General features: G+C 42.7%; 1 protein-coding gene across 1 annotated transcript in view; it reads right to left on the bottom strand.

Annotated features, from left to right (window-relative positions):
* Positions 1-6,837: 6,837 nt before the first annotated feature.
* Positions 6,838-23,863, bottom strand: part of PAQR8 (progestin and adipoQ receptor family member 8) — a 227,069-nt gene continuing 210,043 nt past the window's right edge. Inside the window, exon 4 of the transcript XR_014774010.1 lies at positions 6,838-6,863. The gene's annotated coding sequence lies outside the window, so the exon portion shown is untranslated. The remainder of the gene's footprint in view (positions 6,864-23,863) is intronic.

Genomic DNA, 23,863 nt, shown 5'->3' with positions numbered 1-23,863 from the left:
GTGCTGTCATTTGGACGTGACATGGAATCTGCTCCCATGAGCTCCTACGGATGTACGTAAGCTGGGACCTGTGAACACTCCATGCTGGATGGGGGTCATCAGACTCCACCATTCCTGAGGAACTACTACTAGAAGAGAAAGGCTCGCTTCTTCGTGATGTAGCCGTTAAGAACTTGTCCAAACTCCAGCCACAGTCACACATGGAGGCAAAACACTTGTATGTGTTCTTCAATGAATAAAATAAAGATTTTTGCTGGGTATGGTGGTGCACACTTTTAATCCCAGCATTTGAGAAGCAGAGGTGGGTAAACCTTTGTGGCTTGAAAGCCATACTGGTTGACACAGAGAGCTCTGGGCCAGCCAGAGCTACTTAGTGAGACCACATAGATGATATCTAAGCGATTATGTTAAGAAGGATTTAGTTGTCAGGATTTACAGCCTAAACTGGCCTAGTGGGCTTTTTGTTTTCTTTTGTTTCTAAATAATCTATTGGCTTTTGTAATAAAGAGCCTAAAGATGCTCTCAAAGGCTCTGTTCAGAAAAGAGCTCAGTTGTTCATCTGGTTATCTGCTGTTCTGTGAGCCATCTTCATTGCCAGTTCTGCACGGATGCATGATATAGCCCTGGTCCAGCCAAACACATCTCGATGCTTTAAGTAGAGATTTGAGGGCAAACCCCTGCAACCCCACACAAGGGAGCCTAACGGGCTGGCACTTCTTTCCTGAGTTACATGGCTATCCTTGAAGCAATCCCTGCCTCTACTGGGAAGTGAGGTGTGGTGCCATCAGCTCCATAGACACCACAGAGACTGAAAGTAGAGTGAGGGTGGTTATGCCTAAACAGAGAAGGCTGTTCCTGGAAACAAGGTAAAAGGATAAGGGACTGGCCAAGAAGTCACACTCATTCACCTCAAGGACCTCAGTTCCGGTCCCTTGCAACTCTGTAAGGTCGCCGTGGCCAAGTGCTGGAGAGACACCAATTCTTGAGACTCCCTCCAGACAGAATAGCCTTAGAGATGAGGAGAAGGCATCCTGTTTCTATGTATGAAGACTACATTCACACTCTGCAGCAGCCCTGGTGGGAGAGGTTGACCTTCGAGACAAACCACATCAGAGCGTTTCTTTACCGTGAGCTCTCCACAGTGCAGCCTGGCCGTACCACCCTGTGGCCTCCATCGGCTGCTGCCCTCTGTACTCAGCATGTCTGTGTCTCACTGTGACTCTCGCTGTCTCCAAACCTTCTCTGAATCTCTCTAGGCATCACCCCCCGCCCCCCCAAACCCCATCCTGGCCTCCCCACCCGTCTCTGTCTCTCTCTGTCTTCCTCCCTCCCCACTCCCCTCTCTCTGTGGGTTCTTCTCTAAGCATGCCCTTGTCGTCTGTCTGCCAGGGTTAGTCTTCAAGCTTCAAGCGCGCGCACACGCACACGCACACACACACACACACATACACACACATACACACATGCACACAAACAAACTCCTACATGAGACAAGCCAACTGGCCTGTGACCTGGCACTGGACTTCTCCACCACAGCAAAAGTTGGATTCTGTTGAAGACTTTTCTTAACCAGATAGTTAACCCCTGGATCTGTCTGTGGTTCACATACCTGTAATCCTGTGACTGACACAGCCTCAGTGCCTCAGGCTGACAACCTATGAGGACAGTGACACCTAGGTACATGGCCTCTTGTGCCTCAGTGATTCTCACCCGGACAGCACAGCCCCATTTTCTTTCCTGTAGTCACTTTCTGCTCCTACTCATTTACAGTTGGTCTCAGCTCTAATGCTCAACACATGGAATGCCAATGCTGAATTCTCTTGAGCACCTGTCTGTAATTCCCCAATCAACAAAAGGCATTGGTGAGACACCATTGTCTTCATGATCCAAGATGGATACATGGTCTTCTTGCAGTCATGAGCATGCCTTTTAACCACCAAATATAAGTAGTAAAAGGTTAAGAGGTCGTAATGCTTCATTGACTGTTAATGTGGACAAGCCAACTAGTTTCTACAAGCAGTAGTCTTTGTGTTGGTCCGGCGTGGGTCCCGGTGCTTTCTATGTGCTGAATAAATACATCCACTCATCTGAGGACACTGAGGCCCGGCTTCTGTTATGCACTAGAAGTTACTGAATTGCTTAGAAAACTCAGAAGTCTGGTGTCTTAGTTCTGATAGAAAGATAACTGTGTTCATTTAAAAATCCTACTGTGGGGCTGGAGAGATGGCTCAGAGGTTAAGATTACTGCATGCTCTTCCAAAGGTCCTGAGTTCAATTCCCAGCAATCACAGCCATCTATAATGAGATCTGGTGCCCTCTTCAGGTGTGCAGGTGTACATGCAGGCAGAACACTGTATACATAATTAATAAGTAAATAAATCTTTTTTAAAGAAATCCTACTGTGCATCCCACTGCAGTGGAAAGGCAAGTCTGATGACCACCGGGCTTGGAAAAATCCATTAGTTATGTGATTATTTTACACTTAACAGCCAGCAGCTCCTGCTCAAGGACACAAAATTGAAACTTGGCCCATAGTTCACAAGAATTAATTTCTTCAACTTCCAAATATTTCCTCTTCTTGTAAGCCCATTTAAAATGAAGCAAAAGGCTCGTAAAATGTTCTGTATTTGTAAATAAGCAAATGTTGAACATTTCATTCAGAGGTATCCACTGAAAATTTTTCCTCACAGAGTAAGTATGGCTTATCCAAAACCATGATAGAAGAAATGCAACCAAACACATAGCCAGAAGATAATTCCATGAAATGTTCTTAATGTGTATTCCTGTGACGGAACACCAAGTGAAGAATTTTCTATGGTATCATTTTGATGCTCAAAAATGTGTGGGGTTTAGAGCCTTTTGGTGAGCGTGTGTGTGTGTGTGTGTGTGTGTGTGTGTGTGTGTGTGTGTGAAATCTGATACAGAACTGACCTAAACCAGAAGGTTTTTAAAAGCAACCCCTACCTTCAGGAGGCACACCACAAGAAAAACACTATAGAGAAGAGAAAAACAAACAAACAAACAAACAAAATAAAAGCTTCCTTCCCTTAGAAGTTGAAGTCTAAAATCATACACCCTGCCAAGTTAATTTTCTGCTGATTGTCAGCCCTCTTGTTGCCTATAATGACAAGCCTGAGAAGAGGAAGGGCAGCTCACAACAGGAAGCTTGCAGTGTTGTGGGAGGCTTATTGAAAAATGTCGCTGCTCAGGAAAGCATTTGATGGTCAACACTGAAAACACACACACACACACACACACACACACACACACACAGTTGGAGGGAGGAAGGAAGGACGGGAAGGAAGGGAGGAAGGAAGGAAGAGAGAGAGAAAGAGAGTGCTCTGGTACATAGTGCTGTGTTTTCCTGACTTTGAAGCATTTAATTTCAAAAGCACTGAGGTATTCTTATGCATAGTAAAATAGTAAACTCCCAATATATCTAAGAGCTTTGCCGAATTCCTATTAAACATTGTTATAATGTCTTAATTTAGCACAAGGATCCAATTTATTTCCGCAGCTTTACTGAGATATAATTGATAAATAAATTGGTGTATTCTTTTTTTTTTTAATTGGCGTATTCTTAAGGTATAGACCACAATGTTCGGCTATACTTACACTGTGTTATAATTGGTCCTGTTAAGCTAACTAACATATTCATCACCTCATAGAGTTAGGATTTTTTTTCTTTTGGAGTGAACATATTTAAAATCTGCTCTCAGGCAATCTTGAGAGCATATACCGTGCAAATGAGTTCAACCCTCTTGCTGTACACTGAATGCTGAGTGACTCACCCTGCATCATTGAAACTTTGCAGTCTTCAGCAATCACCCTCCTCCTAATGATCAACCCCCAGCCACCGGCAACCACCATTGTACTCTGTTTCTGGAACTCTAATTTTAAATCTAAAGTCAGAGAGGAGTAGAGATGTTTTATGTGTACATTTATGAAATTCTAATTTAACTGTCGGCGCTCTTGAGATGCTCTAGAAAAGGGATGTGTCTGCTTGTCTCTACTCCCCACTCTTCATCGGTTGTTCTCAGTTTAGAGGTGAGGTGTAAGCACCAAAGAAGACACATAGAAGAAGATCCAACTCAAGAGCCTCCCTCCACAAGTGTCAGGTTGAAAGTTTGTCCTGCAAGACGTTGCTGGGACATTGGTGGGTGGTGTCTCGGGTCTGGCTCCTGCATCATGACTTCCATTTATCACATACTGTACTTCCCCGGGCTTGTTTTGCCAGACCACATCATTGAAATGCTCTGCAAAATAACTGAAGGTGCATCCAAGCATGATGGCCAGTCTGTTGAGAAAGATGCAAAGCCAGGAGGCCAGAGTTCGAGGCTTGGGTTTGGTCCTTGCCTTCTATACAAAATAAAGAAAGCACATAAGCTCTTTGAGGCTCAGTTTCCTCATCATGAAATGAGAGGTCCTATATTAATCTATTTTCATTGTCATAACAAAATACCTAAGGCTAAGTGTGTTGTAAAGAAAGAAAGATATGTAGCTCTTAACTGTAAAAGCTGAAAGTTCAAGACTGAGCAATCCCATTGTTTGAACTCTGATAAAGTTCTCCCTGTCACAGTATGAAAGAGACACTGGGAGAAAAACATGGGCTGGGCAGTGGTGGCACACGCATTTAATCCTAGCACTTGGGAGGCAGAGGCAGGCAGATCTCTGTGAGTTCAAACCCAGTCTGGTCTACAAAGCAAGTCCAGGATAGGCAAGGCTATACAGAAAAACCCTGTCTTGAAAAAAAAAACCCTTTAAAAAGCAAACAAACAAAAATGAAAGACAGCTTTAGCCGGGCATGGTGGCGCACACCTGTAATTCCAGCACTCAGAGGCAGAGACAGGCAGATTTCTGAGTTCGAGGCCAGCTTGGTTTACAAAACAAGTTCAAGACAGCCAGGGCTGTTACACAGAGAAACCCTGTCTCGAAAAACCAAAAAAACAAAACAGAAAAAGAAAAAAAGAAAAGAAAAAGAAAAACAGCGAGCTTTGTGAAGAAGTGGACCAACACTTTGAACGGTCTTACTTTAAACAATACAATTTAAAAAGGGCAGCGGAGATGGTTCAGAAGATAAGTACTTGTTGTAAGTACTAATTTCATGATTTAAAAAAATGAGGAAAATGAAAGTATTTGCTTTAATGCAGTGGTTCTCAACCTATGGGTGAGGGGGGTCAAGCCAACCTTTCACAAGCATTGCCTAACACCATTGGAAAACAGAGATCTTTACATTATGATTCATAACTAGCAAAATTACAGTTATGAAGTAGCAGTGAAAATTATTTTATGGTCTGGAGGGGGGAGGGGGAGTCACCACAACATGAGGAACTGTATTAAAGGGCTGCAATGTTAGGAAGGTTGAAAAACCACTGCTCTCATGCAATAAAATAACAGGGACTTCCTCCTCCTCCCAACCTCACACTCTCTGGCTCATTGCCACCTTATTCTGAAACAGTTCAGACAGATGTGTATAGTTTCTGAAAAGAATGTCCAGATTTCTGAGTAACTTGGCTCTGGTTTGGAGAGTAAGGGGCAGTGTTCTTCTTAATTAGGGTTCCTAGTGTTGTGATAAAATGCCATTGCCAGAAGCAATTGCTATAGGAAAGGGTTTGTTTTATCTTTAGCTTATACGCCACCATCCGGGATTGTCAGGCAGGGACCTGGAAGCAGGAGCTCATGCAGGCAATGGAAGAATGCTGCTTACTGACTCTCCAAGGCTTGCTTGGCCTGCTTTCTTAGACACCCAGGACCACCAGCCCAGGGGTGGTACCATCCACAGTGAAGTGGACTACCCCACAACAACTGTTAAGCAAGAAAATGCCCCAAAGACCAATCTGGTGGGGGCATTTTCTCATCTGGGGCTTCCTCTTGCCCAATGAGACTAGATGTGTCAAATTGACATAAAGCCAGATATCACAGTGTTCTTCCTTCCTGCTTTCTTGTTTTTTCCCATTCAGTTATTTATTAAGTCACTTTCCACCCTGATTCCGGCCCCCTCCCTCCTCTCCTCCCAGTCCTACACTCATACCTCCCTCTCCTTCTTCTCAGAGAAAAGGAGGCCCCCAAGGGATATCAAGCCACTCTGGTGCCTCGGGACTAAGCTCATCCTCTTCCAATGGGGCCTGACAAGATAGCCCAGCTAGAGGAAAGAGATGCAGTGGCAGGCAACAGAGGCAGAGGCAGCCCCTACTCTTGTTGTTGGGGAGGCCCACATGTTGACCCTACTCTACATCTGCTACATATGTGGCGGGTGGGGGTGGGGGGTCCAGGCCCAGGCTAAGCATGCTCTTTGGTTAGTTGTTTAGTCTCTGTGAACCCCCATGGGCCCAAGTTAGTTGACTCTGTAGGTCTTCTTGTGGAGTCCTTAGCCCCTTCTAGCTCCCTCTATCCTTAGTCTCACTCTTCCACAGAGCTCCCTGAAGACAGCCTATTGTTTGGCTGTGGGTCTCTGCATCTGTTTCCATCACCTGTTGGATGAAGCCTCTCAGAAGTCAATTATATGCTAGGCTCCTGTCTTCAAGCATAGCACAATGTCATTAATGGTGACAAGGGCTGGCTCTCTTCCATGGGGTGGGTCTCAAGTTGGGCCAGTCATTGGTCTGCCATTCTCTCTCTCTCTCTGTTTCATCTTTATCCATGCACTTACATTTCTTGTAGGTAAGTCCCATTTTGGGTCAAAGGCTTTATGAGTGGGTTGGTGTCCCCCTCCCTCCACTGAGAGTCCCACCTGGCTACAGGAGGTGGTGACTTCAGGCTCCTTTACACACACACACACACACACACACACACACACACACACACACACACACACACATTCTTTCTCTCTCTCTCTCTCTCTCTCTCTCTCTCTCTCTCTCTCTCTCACACACACACACACACACACACACACACACACACACACACACACACTGCTTGGAGTCTCAGCTAGGGCCCTCCCTCCCTCTCCGGGTCCTGGGTGCCTGCACTCCTGATCCCCACCCCCATTACTCTCTCCTTCCCATCTCCCACCCAGTTCCCTCCCTCCATCTATTTCAGATAACTGTCTTATTTCCTCTTCTGAATGAGATTAAAGCATCTTCCCTTGGTCCCTCTTTGGCTTTTTGGGTTCTGTGGATTGTATCATGGTTATCCTGTACTTTATGGCTAATATCCACTTATAAGGGAGTACATACCATATGTATCTTTCTGGGTCTGGGTTACCTCGCTCAGGATGATCTTTTCTAGTTCCATCCATTTACCTGCAAATAGCATGATGCCTTTGATTTTTAATAGCTGGGTAACATTCCATTGTGCAAATAAATGCTCTACAATTTCTTTGGGAGAGATGGTTCAGCCATTAAAGGCTCACAATCTCCCTGCTTTTTCATGAAGAATTAAGGAAGGTCAGGGAACCATGGCTGAGTTCCCAGCACATAGCAAGGTGCTCTCGGGGTAGAAGTTCTTATGCCTGCTAACGTGGAAATATGTGACAGTCAGAAATAAGAAATATATTGGAGATCACACAGTAAATAGTTAGATGGCATAGGTTTCTGCACAATCAGCAGTACCCAGTGCTGTAGCTTTTCCCTTGGTGTAATAGGACAACTATCAAGCTGACTTCAAAATAAATACACCAATGCAAAGTATTCCCTTCTAAAAGACAACAGTGGCTAAAAATGCCCTAAGCATCAAAGCCTTGCTGATATTTGAAAATGAGAAAGATTTTTCAGTAGACCTCCATGGGCCAGACTGTGACATTCCAGTGGCATCCCTGGGAAGACAAAGTAGCACCATTTCTCACACCATGAGTAGAGGGACACAAGAAGTGTTTCATTAGAAAGTAACCACACAACTACTCTTGGCTGAAAGCATATAGGAACAAGTTGTGCCGTGCGCTTCAAGCAACTTATTGCCAATAGCTGGTGTTAACAAATGATTACTCGACTAAGATGGAGTGCCCATTCTAGTCCTGTCCTACTCTGTATACGTTTCACATATTACACAATACAGAGATTTCTGGTTTGGCTCTTTTTAATTTTCCCCACTGTAATTTTAAAAATCACACTCAGTGAAATAACCAGCAGAAAGTGTTTTAGCAATTATACACATCTGGGTATCACACAGTGCGTTAGCATATTCACAATGAGGGGCTGCAGAGGTGGCTCAATGGTTAGTGATTGCTGCCCTCACAGAGGACCCAGGTCTGGTTCACAGCTCGCACATGGTGCGCCACAACCACCTGCAAATCCAGCTCCAGGGGATCAGTGCCCTCATCTGTCCTCATAGCGCTCAAGCATACAGTCTGGGCCACATGTCACATTGTTATTTTTTAAGATAGGCATGTTGAATACAAATTCGTGCAATACCAGAAGCTCTATCCTGTGAGTCCTAAAATATCCTTTGTGCCTCACCCTAGACCATTTCTTCCTATTCCAACCCCATTGGTATACCCGACTCCTGATATTTTTTTCCTGTGACACATTTTTACTCGGCACAGACCTCATAAATATAGAATCATACAGAATTACTCTTCTCTGTCTGAATTCTCTCGTTCACTATGAGACTAGTGAGTTCTTTTCTTGTGTTATATGCATTAGGACTCTTGATTCTCTTATTTTGGTGTTGAATTCTTACAAGTAGACATACTCATGTGTTGATTAATTCTCTTCTAATGAGCAATCAACCTATTTCTATATATTCAGACCAAGGATGATAAGGGGGAAATTGTGTGTGTGTGTGTGTGTGTGTGTGTGTGTGTGTGTGTGCGCGCGCGCGCACGCACGCGCACGCACATGTGTCTTAGGAATTGGACTATGGGCCTCAAGCTTCTGAAACATGCCATATTCCCATCTGGATAAAGTTTTGAAGTGTACTTTTCCTCCTGGAGTATTCAGCATGAATAACACTGCTACGAGGATTTATGTACAAGTCTATTCTGTGTCCAGGGTTCATTTCGTGTTGTGCTAAGGATTGGAATTGGGGACTTGTGCATGCTACTTTACCACTGTTCTAGAACTCCAGCACTGAGCTACATCCCCAGCCCCAAATATTTTCATTTCTTCTGTGTAAATCCCTAGGAGTATGTTCGCTGGGCCATAGTGTAAGTGCGTGTTTATGACCAGTTCCCAAAGGCATCACACCATTTTCTGTTCACACCAGAGTAGTTTGTTTTCATTGTTTTGTGCTCTTCCTCATATTTAGTGCTATTCAAGAATGTAGGGACTTCAGTTTGCCTCTACTTGATGACTAATGGTATTAGCACTTTTTCAACGTGCTCATCTGCATAGATTCCTTTGTGCAGTGCTTGTTCATTTGTGTGTGTGACATACATGTGCATGTGTGTGAAAGGGTGCACTCATCCATGCATACACACATGAAGGCAAGAGGTCAACACTGAACATCTTCTAAACACTCTCTGTCTTACTTTTGATGTCAGGGTCCCTCCATGTGCCTCGAGACCAATGATTGTCTGGCCAGGGATCCTCTTGCCTTTTTTTTTTTTTAGCACCAGTATCACAGGCATGTGCTACCACATCCAGCTTTTTTTTTTTTTTTTTTGGATTCAGGGGATCTGATCTCAGCTAGCTGAGATGGGAGGATCTTGAATTCAAGTCCTGCCTGGACTACAGAACAAAACCTCATCTCAAAAGACAGGGGAAGGGAGCTCATATAGCATTACCTATGTTGTTATTGATTTTCATTTACCAACTGGTCAAAAATATCTTTCCCTATTAATAAGTGTTCTTACATACCTTCGTGTTTTAACACAATAGCTTGAACTGGAAAAAAAAATGAATTACATTCACCTAGTGAGTAGACAAACAAAATGCAGTGCCTATCTGTACAATGGATATAACCCAGCAATAAAAGGACCAGGAATGAAGGTATCATCCATACAAACTTCCCTCAAAATCCTGCTGACTGACAGAAGCTTGACACCTCTGAGAGCAGCGCCTAACCCTGTAATGCAAACATTGAGAGACAGCATCCTTACCTTCATTCTAATTTATGGGGAGTGCTCTGACCTTGCAACATTAGCTACATTAGCTACACACAGGCAAGTGGACGAGGTTTCCTTTAGTCTGGTGGGGAGGGAAGAGATAGAGATAGAGAGAGAGAGAGAGAGAGAGAGAGAGAGAGAGAGAGAGAGAGACTGCTGTTGTTGTCTTCTTCATTTAAGCTGATCAGATTTTGACAGATGTTTCTTTTTTGTATCTGTTAAGACAATCATATGGTTCGTGTTCCTCTCCTTAATCACCTCGATTCATAGTTAAAGTCCTGCTAATGTAGCCATCCTGTAATAAACCCTTCTATATTTGTAGTAGGTTGTTCTTTTTCTGTGTGCTGAATACAGCTTAGGTAGCAATTCCAGACATCTGCATCTAAGTTACTGACAGTGTAAAGCAGTAATAATTTTTTAATAAAGTGCTTCTGTGGTTTTGATATAACTAGAATCCTGACCTCATAAAATGAGCTCTTAAATGTTATCCCGTGGCCTTCTCTTATAAAAAGTTTGTGTAATGTTGACATTATTTTCCCCTTCATCTTTAAATTCACTGGTGAAGTTATGTTTTGTGTTCAGCTTACCAGTCTGTTTCCCCTGTGGAAATCATAGTCTCCCTATTGTCTACTGTCACCAAATGACCATTTCATATGCACACTGCATGGTATTGAGGCTGCTTATAAAGCAGGTTGCCCTGTGTTGTAGCCTGTAGAGATTAGCAAGATGTCTCTGGTGAAAACCATGTTTATATTAATGCTACTTATTATTGGGATAGTTTTAGATTAAACAGATTCATTATTACCCCAGGATTCAACTCTAATAGGTTGTGTTTATTGCATTTCTGTTGAGTCTAACATCTCAAATTAAATATATAATTAGCATAATACATTAGTCACAAAAACTAGTACAAAGAAAATAAGTCTTAAGCCAGGTGTGGTAGCACACATCTGTAATTCCAGCCCTGAGGAGGTAGGAGGAGGGCCACAAGTTCAAGACCAGCCTGGATACAGAGTGAAATTCTCTCTCAAAAATCAAAACAACTAATAAATTAAAAGCAAGAGGGTTATACCCATCACTTGGATTTAATCATTAATGATGCTTTTTATTCTTTGATTCTAATATGCTTTCTTCTATGAATGAAAAGCAGTACAGGTAAGAGTAGCATTGTGTTGCATAATTTCAATCCCTTTCAAGAATATTTTGCATTAAATAAAATTTTGAAAGCCATTATTTAGATATTTATATGACCCAGAAGGGCCATCATTTCAATACATAAAATCTCCCTACCCGCACTCACAAAGATGTGTGTTTAATTGTAGTATCATGGCAGAAACATTTCCCAGGGCCCGTACAAGAGATTTTTTTTAAAGAATCATTTTATAAAATGACTCCTCATATTCAACATAAATGGGGCTTCTATTCGCCTTAGGGCTACCCACATGGGCGCCCTGATGAAAACATAGTCATTTGCTTAGCAGGGTTCCTCTGACTTTACTTCCCTAGGCAAACAATGAAGTATAGTTTGTCCACTTCCTCTTTGGAAATTAAGCTCTAATTTAAACAAATGACAACATAAAATTAAAAGGCACTCAGCAGTGTGGTTCCTGCCTTTTCACTTAGAGTAAACAGAATGGCCTTTGCTCACTTAAAGTGCCTGTCACCCCACCTTTGGACCACCTGAGTGTTGTGGGGTTGGGGTTACCATGGTGTAGCACTGTGAACTTTGACATGGGAGTAAATAAAAAAAGAAGAGCATTGCAGATGGTTATGTTGACACTGTGGTTAAGGAGAACATTGCATTCTTTGAAAATATCTGAAGGGATATCACCATGTAGAGGAATCGTTGCCTGAACAGCTAATGCAGGAAAAACAATATGTTAAAGTCCGCACTGATGTCACTGGTGAATACTATGACTGCTGTGGATGTTTTTTTGGTCTTCTGGTGTTATTTGTCCCCAGTCAGAAAAAAAAAATCACTGCAACAATTTGCCTCAACAAATTTATTAATCTCTCTCATCCACTTTGGGGTCAAAGGTGGGTTGACAGTTTACTTTACTTAGTGGGCTGCAAAAATTACAGTCCCTTAAAAACCATCAAATATGACAAAAAGTAAAATAATGAAATAAAATGCTCAGACTAGGTCCCTAGATATTTGAGTTTTCACTGAGAATTGGTTTGTGTCACACCAATAGAGTGAGATTTTTGTTTTGTTTCAAAGTGAGCTGACTAGATATCCCTTAGATGGTCTCTCCCAGTTACGCCTCCCGTGCTAAGTGGCTCTCTTCTGAAAGATCCTTATGCCCTCAATCCAGCACTTTGTTCCTGTCCCTAACTAGACTTTGAATTTCCTGGACTCTCAATCACACCTGGACACACTTGTATGTACTTAGCCTGCCCAGATCCCAAGGACTCCAGCTCCAGGCTACTTCTGAATAGATCTGAAAGTGACTACTCACAATTTCCTTTCTGTTGTTTGTTGTGGTGTTTGGATAATTGTTTTGGTTGTGTTTACCTGGAGTTGTGTCCTTTAGGCTCTTGGTTTTCGACTCTTTGACCAGACCTCCATCTGGGGTTGACAATACCACTCTTGAAAAGCTTTAAAACCCTTAAAAATTGCTGAGCATGGTGGTGCATGCCTTTAATCCCAGCCCTGGGGAGGCAGAGGCAGGAGAATCTCTGTGAGTTTGAGGCCAGCCTGGTTTACAAAGCGAGTCCAGGACAGCCAAGGCTACACAGATAAATCCTGTCTCGGGAAAAAAAGAAAAAACAATACCAACAACAAAGTTAACAAAAACCCTTTAAAATTGCAATCAAGGGCTTGGATCAGTAGTAACACTTGCCTAGCATAAAAAAAGGTCCTGAGTTCTATTCCAGCACCACAACAATGAAAAGGTAAATTTTATTTATTTGATTATTTATTTATTTAAAATAAAGTTAATTTATAATCTGATATTAATAGCTAAACATGAAGGTTTTTGTTTGTATTTGTATTTGTTTTATGAGAGCGAGAGCTGCTATGCAACCCACACTGACCTCAAAACTGCAGTCCTCTTGTTTGAGCATCCTGGGCACTATAATACACATTCCTGCTTAATTTGTATCCATTACATAAGGATGGGATCTAATCTTACTCTTTTGCTTGTGTACATCCACTTTCGAAGCACTGTGGTCTTGACTACCTGCCTTAGTTCCTTTTCTATTGCTGTGATCAAATGTCATGATCAAAGCAACCTACAAATCAAAAGAGTTTAGTTGGTACTCACAGTTTCAGAGGGTTCATCATGGTGGGAATCTTGGCAGGAAGTGCTGGAGCAATAGCTGAGAGCTCACATCTTAAGACATAAACACAAGGCAGGGGGAGGGGCCAGGGGACTGGTTTGAGTCTTTTGAGACCTCAAAGCTCACCCCTAAGTGACATAATACACCATTGAAGCCACACCTTCTAATCCTTCCCAAACAGTTCCACTAAGTGCTGATTCAAATACATGAGCCGATGAGGACTGTTCTCGATCAAGTCTCACAGTACTTTTGTCAAAGATGACTTGACTCGTTACATGTGAGGGCTAACCTCTAGACTCTCTCCAGTTCCACTATCCTGCATGCCTTTATGTTCATCCTGTTGCATACACTATGTTATCATTTCATGTAATTGTTTTGAACAATAAGTGACGTTAAATACGTTTTTCAGTATATTGTATAATCTTTCTGGCCTACATAGTGAATTCAAGGCCTGCTTGAGTAATTTGGTGAAGCCCTGTCTCAAAAGTGTTTTCATGGAGACAGGGAGGTAGCTGAATGATGGAGTCCTTGCCTAGCATGTAACAGGCCCTGTCTTCAATCCTCTGCACTGAAAATAGAATCATTTGCTCATATCTTTATGTTTTGAATTCAGAACTCTCGTGAGAATTTTTGTTTCTTCAAAAAAGAAACACAGAAATAGTATGGAAATCACACACACACACCACGAGCCTGCACACAGCTATGCAGGTTTCAAGAATCTCGGGTTCTTTCCCTGCAATCTTACAATCCCCAAAACCCTTAAAAACGTGACTGTTGTGGCCAAGCATGGCGGGGGGGGGGGGGGGGGGGCATGGGGGCATCTTTAATTGTATCGGTTGGTAGACAGAGATGGGAGGGTCTCTGTGAGTTTAAGGTCAGGCTGATCTGCATGGCGAGTTCCAGGCCAGCATGAGCTGTGTGGTGAAATAATTTCACATAAAATTATGTCACTTTTCTCTAAGCTCAAAATATAAACTTTCTATTTTAATAGCTTCTTTATTAATTATTTTAGCTTCTATACTAAATAATGGGCTTCAGAGTGACATTTTTACACATACATATAATTATACTTCACTCATATTCCCCTCATTACCTTTACCCCTCTTGTTAGTTTCATATAAGTAATTAATTAGTTGTTCATTTATTGACTTTAAGACATCTCATTATGTAGCTCATATTAGCAGAGAATGCATGCTAAAGTCCATGCTGGCCTTGAACTCAAAATCCTCCTGTCTCTGCCTCCTTTGTGCTGGTATTGCAGGCATGTATCATCCTGCCTGGGCAATTTTTTAAATATATCAATGGAAACATAATTTTTCTTTTCACCGCTGGAATGTCATATTTCTGATTCGTTAGTAGACAGGCAAACTCATTTGGAGGCCATATTCTATTCTGTTGCACCGGCTCATTTGATTTTTTTTTTTTTTTTTTTTTTTTTGGTCAAAATTAAAACTGTAAAACTTGAAGCAAGTCAAGAAGCATCTTGGTTTTTCTCATCAACCTGCTCTTTGAACTCAGAATGATGTCTTCAAATTAAATAAACAAAATTAATAAGATGACATTCCACTGGGATTTCCTGACTATGTAATTAGTTGAGAAAGGTTTTCTCATTGTTTTCTCATCAAGGAGCAGTCTATGTTCTCTCGGTGATTTCAGTTTTCCTGTGCAATTGTTAATGAAGTTTTGATCTCATTGGCCCTCTACATTCATGATAACTTATTCTTTTTTCTGCTTCTCTCACAGGCAGGTGTTCCCATTACCACATTTTAAAAAAATCAATAACTATTCTTAAATTGGAAAATAAAGCAAAACACTGGGTATTTCTCAATTTTACTTAACTTAGGGGAGATTATTTACTGCTCCAGTATAGTTATTTAGAATTTGCCAATGACAACATCTTCTGGCTGGGTATAGTGATGCATTCCTATTGTCCCAGAACTTGGCAGGTGGACACAGATGACCCAAAAGTTCAAGAGCAGCCTGAGCTACAGAGCAAGTGAAGGTCCAGCCTAGGCTACATGAGACATTGTTTCAGGAAAAAAATAAATCTCGTAAGAAAATCTTCAAATTTTCATTTCATTATCAATTTAATAACATCAGAAAATTTACAATTAAATTTTTTTCTTAAGTTTTTTTCTTCTTTAACATCAGTTTTCTGAGATGTAAGCCCTTTGATATGTTTAGCATATGTAGGGCCAAGGGTTCAGTCCTGAGTGCCACCAAAAAAGGAGAGAGAGAGATTTCTTTCCAACATGAATTTGGCAGGGTAGCTAAGTAGGATTCTCCCATTACTAACCATAAGATCTCCTTTCCAGAAAGTTATGTTGTCATAATGTATTTGATAATTATTACTAATTTCTAATTGTAAAGCAGCAGCATACATATATCGCTTTGTAAAAAATAATTATTATAAACAACCTCGAAATCCCTGCTTTCTTCTCAGTCCTGTTCTGTCTTCTCCAAATCTGTCACGTCAACCAATTTTCCAAGTATCCAGGGCATTTGCTCTCAGATAGGACAGAGATGCTCAAATTTAGTTCCACTCTGCATTTCCCAATGCAGATATGTAAGTGTAAGTGTGTGCCTGCATGTGTAAGTATGTATGCATGTATTTACATATATATGTGTGTATGTATGTATGTGTGTGTATATACATATGTATGTAAATATGTATGTATATAGCACCAAACTTAGTTTTGTGTCATTGATTTGTTTCCTACTCTACCAGGAAGATGAGCACTCATTGGTAGCCTCACTGCCTTTCCCGGCTATAGTCTGCTCAGCAGCATGACTACTGTAGTTTACAAGTGCTCCCCATCGGGGATATTTAGGTTTCCAGATTTTTACACTCACACACAACATGGCAGCTGCCATTTACACCCTTGCCTCTAGAATGGATAAAACAGAAATTCTGATTTTTTTTCCTTTATTGCCTAGGGATTTTCATTAAGTTTTGTACTCTTAAACTGTAAAATAAGGTTGCACGTGAACACACACACACACACACACACACACACACACGGCAGAGTTTACCCTCAGACTTGAACTGGTTAACTTGCAGACTTGGGTGTTGTTTTCTTTACTGGGCAGGGTGATTCCTGGAAACATCATGCGAGCGAGGCTAGCGAGCTGCTGGTGTTTGTTTTCCGGCCTGCACCGTTTGGCTTGGAACATTTGTGAAGTCGCTCAGCTCCTACTGAGATAAATGAGTGACTGTTTCTGGGTACAGGTTGGTTGGTGGTTTTTAAAACCTGGCCATAAGCCCGTGTGTTTTGGAGGCTTGGTTCTGTGCCCTTGGTCAAAATGGACAAGGGAGCCTTATGTAAGGAGCCATTCATTACGCTTCTCGAATGGTCCATGGGAGAGGAGCCATCTCACTCCAACCCACTGGTTATTACCATAAAGCCTGGATATGATGCGAAGTTAGTGAGAAACACTAGGCCTACTCACTCTGCATAGTTGAAATTCTGCTAGCCAATGCCCCAGTGGTGTGGTTGCCCTGGAGAGCCCCTCCCCCACTGCCTAGAGAAGCTTTCCTTTGCTCATTTCTTTAAAAATAATTTGTTATGTGTATGTTTTGTTTGCATGTGTGTTTGTGCATTATGTCCACGCCTGGTGCCCCCAGAGGCCAGAATAGGGTGCTGGACTCCCTGGACTGAAGTTATAGATGGTTGGGAGCCATGAGGGGGTACTGGGAATCGAACCCAGGTCCTCTAGAAGAGCAACCAGTGCTCTTAACCACTGAGTCACCACGTCCTTTTACTCATTTTTTAACCCAGTGTCTCATATGTTTGTTGCATGCCAACCACTCTAGACAAAGTATAGAGTAACCTACAGAGAGGACGGTGGTGGAAAAGGGATTCGAAACATCCTGGAAGCCAGGTGTGGTAGCTAATGCCTGAAATTCCAGCCTAAACAAGCCTAAGGCAGAGAGGATTGCAATGAGATTGAAGCCAGCCGGGGCAATATGGAGGACATTTCAGACCAGCCTGGGCTAACATACAGAGGGAGACTCTCCTTCAATGTTTTTGATTAGTCAAGGCTAACTAAACTAAACTTTAAACTCACCATCGTTTGAGATCAGAGAGTTCTAGGTTTGAGTTCCAAGCTGAATTGCCCCAGGTGGTTGGTTACTGGTTCTAGACTTGATTTTCTAACTCCAGAACGGCACCGTTGTACACATGTCTGAAAATGAATTCCCAAAGTACCAACGATATCAGATGTGGCCTTTCAAGGGATGATTACATCGTGAAGAGTCTGTCCTCACAGTGGATAAATCACACTCGCCAGTGAGGCCGGTGAGTGGGTTAGTGATCACAGGAGTGGATGAGAGAATGAGAGAATGGATTCAGTTCTCTCTCTCTCTTCCTCTCCCTCTCTCTCTCTTTCCCTTGCTATGTCCCCTAGGTACTTCCCAGCCTCCAAAATAGTAAATTAATCTCTGTTTTTATTATAAAATCTCAACTCTTAGGTATTCTATTATGGTAATATACAAATAGTCTAAGAAAAGTAGAGTGTGCTGGTGCACACTTGTAATGCCAGCATTTGGGCAGCAGACCTAGGAAGGTCCCTTTGCCTCTTTATTCACTGCGGAGCTTCAGTGTTCCCAAACCTTATAAGCCTGAGGCTCAAGTACGGTTCAAGTGAATTTCTTAGACTTTCAGGATTAATGTAGGGTTCAAATAGTTTTAAAAGATCATTAACAATGGGGCTGGAGAGATGGCTCAGTGGTTAAGAGCACTGCCTGCTCTTCCAAAGGACCTGGGTTCAATTCCCAGCACCCACATGGCAGCTCACAACTGTCTGTAACTCCAAGATCTGACACCCCTACACTGATGCACATAAATTAAAATTAAATAAAATATTTTTTAAAAAAAGGATCGTTAACAATAATCCTGGGAAGAAAAAGCCTTGCTTGTTAATAATACCCTAGAGCAATCAGTCTTTGCATCTGAATTTGCCTCATACAATCCATTTAAACACTTGTTCTATGGTGGCTGCTACAGACGCTGTGAGTTATGGGTCATCAATTACATCCCTCAGGACAAAGCTGACATGCTGCTGCCTCCTCTTATAAAGTTTTATCAACACATGCCAATTTGTTCTGTATTTGTCTATGGCTATGAGTCAAGCTACGTGTGGCCTGTTCTTGTATTTTTATGTGGCTAATAGCTATGAATGAAACTACATGTGGCCTGAAACGTTTAAAATACTCTCTGAAGCTGGGGATGGTAGCACACAGCTGTAATCCCAGCACTCAGAAGACTAAGATGGGACTATCTTAGGCCCCATATCACCCTGAGCTCCATAACCACTTTGAACCTAACCTGAGTTACATAGCAAAACCCTGTGTTTCACAACATTCCCCGCTTCCCCAGAGTTGTCAAGCCCTTTAATTTTTTTAAGATTTATTTATTTACTATGTATACAGTGTTTTGTCTGCATGTGTGCCTGCATACCAGAAGAGGGCACCAGATCTCACTCTAGATAATTATGCGCTACCATGTGGTTGTTGGGAATTGAACTCGGGACCTTTGGAAGAGCAGTCCATGCTCTTAAGCTTTGAGCTATCTCTCCAGTCCCCTCAAGCCTTTCATTTTAAAAGCTTGCTAAGGAGATAGTAATGATGCTCCTACTTTGGCAGTATTAACAACATTGTTGCAAATATAAAACAAACACAACAAGTTGAACATTCATGCAAACTTATGCATGGTTAATACCTAATGGTGTGAGGGAAACAATACACGTATGAAGGAATACAAAAAGGGATGTCTGTCTGCTGATGGAGATTTTTAAAAGGGGACGGGAGGCATTCTAGGATGTGAGGTTGGGGCTTCACAGCAGAGGAAGGTTTGTGAGAACAGCACAGATTGACAGGCACAGCCATGATGGTGACACAGTGGTAGTAAGGCTGTCCCAAACACAACCCAATCTAATCATGGTGCACTAAAGCTCCAGACCTGTGCAGCTAGATGCCTTAGCTGGCTTAGTTTTCTGGCCTTGCTTGCCTCTTCACCTCCCTTCTTACAGTTTGCCTTATGGGACATATACACATGTATATGCATGCGTATGTGTGTACTTTGTATCCTGAATTCCATTTTGTGAAATGTTCTCACTCAAATCCACCACGTTCTCACACGGCCATTGAAAGGTTTTTTGCTGCAGGCTGCTTTCAACTTGTGCTAAAACTTCTGTCCATTCTTTGTGTCTCACCAGATCTCCCTCCTCTCTCTCTCTCTCTCTCTCTCTCTCTCTCTCTCTCTCTCTCTCCTGCATTCTTTAAATTCTTCAAGGCTAGATTAAGCCTAGTATAGACTCCCTTCACAGCTCCTCCATATCCTTGACTAAACAAGAAGCTCCTTGTCCACAAACACCTCCCATCAGAGGACAGTCACTGCATTCTTGACATGTGAATGAAGGAGCAGAGTACACGAATGGAGATGCACTTGTAGTGTCATGATGCGACCAATTCGACCAAGCAGAGATTACGTGTGAGAACCTGTTTTAGTGAAGGTTACTATTACTGTGATGAAACACCATGACCTAAGGCAATGTGGGGAGGTTTTACTTGGAGGTTTACTTTGCCTGCATTGCCACACTACAGTTCATCAGCAAAAGAAGTCTAGGCGGGAACTCAAACAGGGCAGGAACCTAGAGACAGCAGCTGATGGCAAGGCCATGGGGGGAAGTGTTGCTTGCTGCCTTGTTCTTTATGGGTTGCTAAGCTTTCTTGAGAACCCAGGATAGCTAGCCCATGGGTACTACTACCCCCAAAGGCTGGGCCCTTTTGCCTCAATGAATAATTAAGAAAATGCACTGCAAACTTAGCTATAGCATGATCATATGCAGGTATTTTCTCAATTGAGGTTACTTCCTCTCAGATGACTATCTATCCTGAGTGGATTTTACATTTAAAACCAGGTAATGCTGCCCCCAGAGGCATTGCTGGTGTTGCTGCTCTGCCACATGTGTAGTAAGTGGCAGAGAGGAGAGAAGCTATGTCTATCCTCAGTGTTCTGACCTGTCAACATCTGAATGATTATCTGCCTAACATTCCCTGATAAAAAAAAGAAAAAAGAGCCTGAGATGACCACCAGTTCAGAGTGGTGAGAGTTGAATGATGTGAAATTCACAAAGAACCAATAAAAAGTTAAAAGGAAGGAAGAAGGGAGAGAGGGAGGGAAGGAGGGAAGAGGGGAGGGAAGGAAGGAAGAAAGAAAACCAGCTAGCATACCAATTGTGGTCTTTTGTATGGAGTCCAGGACAGTTTGAGCACAGGGAGAAAATTTTTCCACAATCCTATCTTGACAGTGATTTCAGATGCAAGGGCAAGTCAAAGCTCCTTATTTATTCAAGTGTCTTCTTGTTGTGGAGCATTCATGGCTGAACCTTATGAGTCGTCATTGCTCTTTGACCAATCTTCTGCAATAGCATATCACATTCCAACGCAATGATTCTCCTATGTGAATTCCTCTGTGGCTAGAGACTTTAGCTTCGCAGTGCCCATTTTGGGCCTGACACACTGTCAGTATTCAACACTAACTACTGCACAGGAGGGAGGATGCTCTATATTCCACCTGTTGTGCATCCTTTCTACCAGGGTTCAGTACAGAGGATAAAGTGGTACCCTTTGATCTTTCTTTCAATGTCATTGTCTTAGCACTGAGGTCACCTATCTGGCATATTCTGTTAGTCTGTTGGATCCTCTTTGATAAGCTGTGACCACATAGCTTGTGGTGAATCGAATTTGCTGACATTCATCCTTATTGAATGAATATATCATTGGAGGAAATTTAGACACACTGGAGACCTTGGAGACCACCATGAGGATGTGCTAAATCACCCCTGATGCTGCTGCTGCTGCTGCTGCTTCTTCTTCTTCTTCTTCTTCTTCTTCTTCTTCTTCTTCTTCTTCTTCTTCCTCCTCCTCCTCCTCCTCCTCCTCCTCCTTCTTCTTCTTCTTCTTCTTCTTCTTCTTCTTCTTTTTCTTCTTCTTCTTCTTCTTCTTCTTCTTCTTCTTCTTCTTCTTCTTCTTGTGACTCTCTTGCATTGTGATAGATCTACTTTTTATCAGTTTTATAGAGTGGAGACTCCATGTCAGTGTCTGTTAGTTCTTAAAAGGCAGTAACTTTGGGGAGAAAGAAGAGCCTATTGTGCTGTTATTGGATCAAACAAGCTCATTTAGTAAGGTGCCAGGGAACCCTGAAGGTGACAGCATTGTCCCAACATGGTCACTCAGTACTCTGCCCCAGGACCCTGGAGGAGACAGCATTGTGTCAACGTGGTCACAGCTTCAGATTGTCTGCAGAGTAAAGAACAGACATCAGGAGAAAGCAAAAGGTGACCCAAGAGATGTTCCATGTCACTTCCTAAAGGCCTCTGCTTGGCCCCTCTTCTCAACCAACCCCAGAATGAAAGCCATGAGATCCCTCCTGCTTCTCTTACTCTACCCATCCCCTCACCCTGAACTCCAGACACTCCCCTCTCAAATCCAGAGTGCTCCTTTCTCAGCCTTTGTACAGGATGTTCCCTTGGTCAGAATAATCTCCTTCCTCCCCTCTTGTCTTAGTCTGGGTTTCCACTGCTGTGATTAAACAACATAAACAAAATCAACTTGGGGAGGAAAGGGTTTATTTCCCACTTACAGCTTGTAGCTCATCACCCATGGAAGTCACCACAGGAACCTGGAAGCTGGGCGTAGGCAGAAGCCATGGAGGAATACCGCTTACTGCCTTGTCCCCTTCCTGGCTTGCCCAGTTTGCTTTCTTATACCACTCAAGACCACCTGCCCAGGTATTGCACCGCCCACACAATGGGAGCCCTCCTACACTAATAACTAATTAAGAAAATGTACTACATACTTGTCCAGTCTTATGAAGACATTCTCTGAATTGGCGTTCCCTCTTCTCAAATGACTCTAGCTTGTGTCACGTTGACATGAACCAGCACACCTCTCTTTTAAAAACACATCTTCTGGACTCCATCAAAATATTCCTGCCTTCTCCCATCCTGGACAGGTGGCTCCTTTATCTTGTATATTCCCATCTGTGTTGTCTGTTGTATATGTATGTGGGCATGCCTGTGTGTAGGCGCATTTGGGGGCCATGGTGCACATTGGTTCACATCTTCTGGGGAGGTGCCCATGTATGTCGATTCCAAAGGTTGATATTTTATGTCTTCATCCTTTGCTCTTTCTGGAAGCCAGGGTCCCTTCTTGAACACAGAACTCACAGTTGGCCCCCTCCAGGTAGCCAGCTTGCCCTGGGGAAGCTTGTCTCCACATCCTGAGCTCTTGGATCATGGAGGGGTCAGCAAGCCTCCCTGGCTCTGGTTTTCATGCTTGCATTGTAAGCATTCTGTCCACTGAGCCATCTTCCCAAAGCCCTTGTGCCATTGTGCATGTGTATCAAAGTCATGAAACTCACTTGTGCCCCAGAGAGGAACCTACTAATATTTCACTAAATGAACAGTGGCATCTCCCTATCCATATGGTTAGTGCAGCTCTCAGACCTCATTAGAACAGTTTCCTCAGGCGGTTAACACAGAAACTCACAACTGGTCAAAAGTATAGTGAGCCCCTCCGGAGTGCTCAGTCATGAATGGAATATCTAAATTGCCACCACGCTCCAAGACCCACGGACCATGGTGGAAGGGGGCATGAATATTATCAGACCCAGAAGTCTGGGAGAACCAGAGTGAAACAGTGTCTTCTGGGCCTAATAGGACCTCTATCTAACAGCTTCACAACACGTATGATTGCTGTAGTCAACATTCTATCATGGAGAGAAAAAGGGCTCACCAACTGCACCCCTAATGGAGGTGCTATGGACAGTTGATGGCTTTTCGGTGAGAGGAGGTCAGTTTTGTTTTGTTTTGTTTTGTTTTTTTAAGATGCTGTTTGGTTGACAATACTCCAGTAGTTGGCCTTACACCCATGAATAACTCAATAGGTTATAAAGTCAAATAGGCGGATGTGTTATAGGGAGCAGGGGTGGGGGTGGATCTGGAAAAAACTAAGGGGAGAAGTGAGGGAGGTGAATATGATCAAAATACATTGTGTGGTGTTCTCGAACAATCAATACACGCGTGTATTTTTAAAAAGAAGAAGTGAAACCAGGTGGTGGTGGCCCACACCTTTAATCCCAGTAGTTGGGAGGCAGAGGCAGGTGGATCACTGAGTTCAAAGCCAGCCTGGTCTCTACAGAGTTAGTTCTAGGATAGCAAAGGCTACACAGAGAAACCCTGTCTCGGAAAAAAAGAAGGAAGAAAGGAAGGAAAGAAGGAAAGAGAAGAGAAAGAGGAAGAAATGACATTGGAAGACGTGGATGGTGGGGCTGCATCTGGATCTGGAGATGCCAAGAGGAGCAATGGCAGGAGAATATGATCAAATTACATTATACACATGAATAAGTTTATCAAAGAATTAATAAAAACATTATATTAAGGAGCTGCAGAGATAACTCAGAAGTCAATACTCTGTAATACTCTTATAGAAATCCTGAATTCAATTTCTAGCACCCACATCAGGCAGCTCATAACTGCCTGTTCCAGAGGATCAGATGCCTCTGACCGCTGTAGTCCCCTGCATCCATATTCACA

Source organism: Acomys minous (assembly GCF_964271855.1).
Source record: "Acomys minous genome assembly, chromosome: 13".
Classification (NCBI taxonomy): Eukaryota; Metazoa; Chordata; class Mammalia; order Rodentia; family Muridae; genus Acomys; species Acomys minous.
Note: the sequence above shows the minus strand (reverse complement) of the source record. Positions and strands in the feature narration are given on the sequence as shown.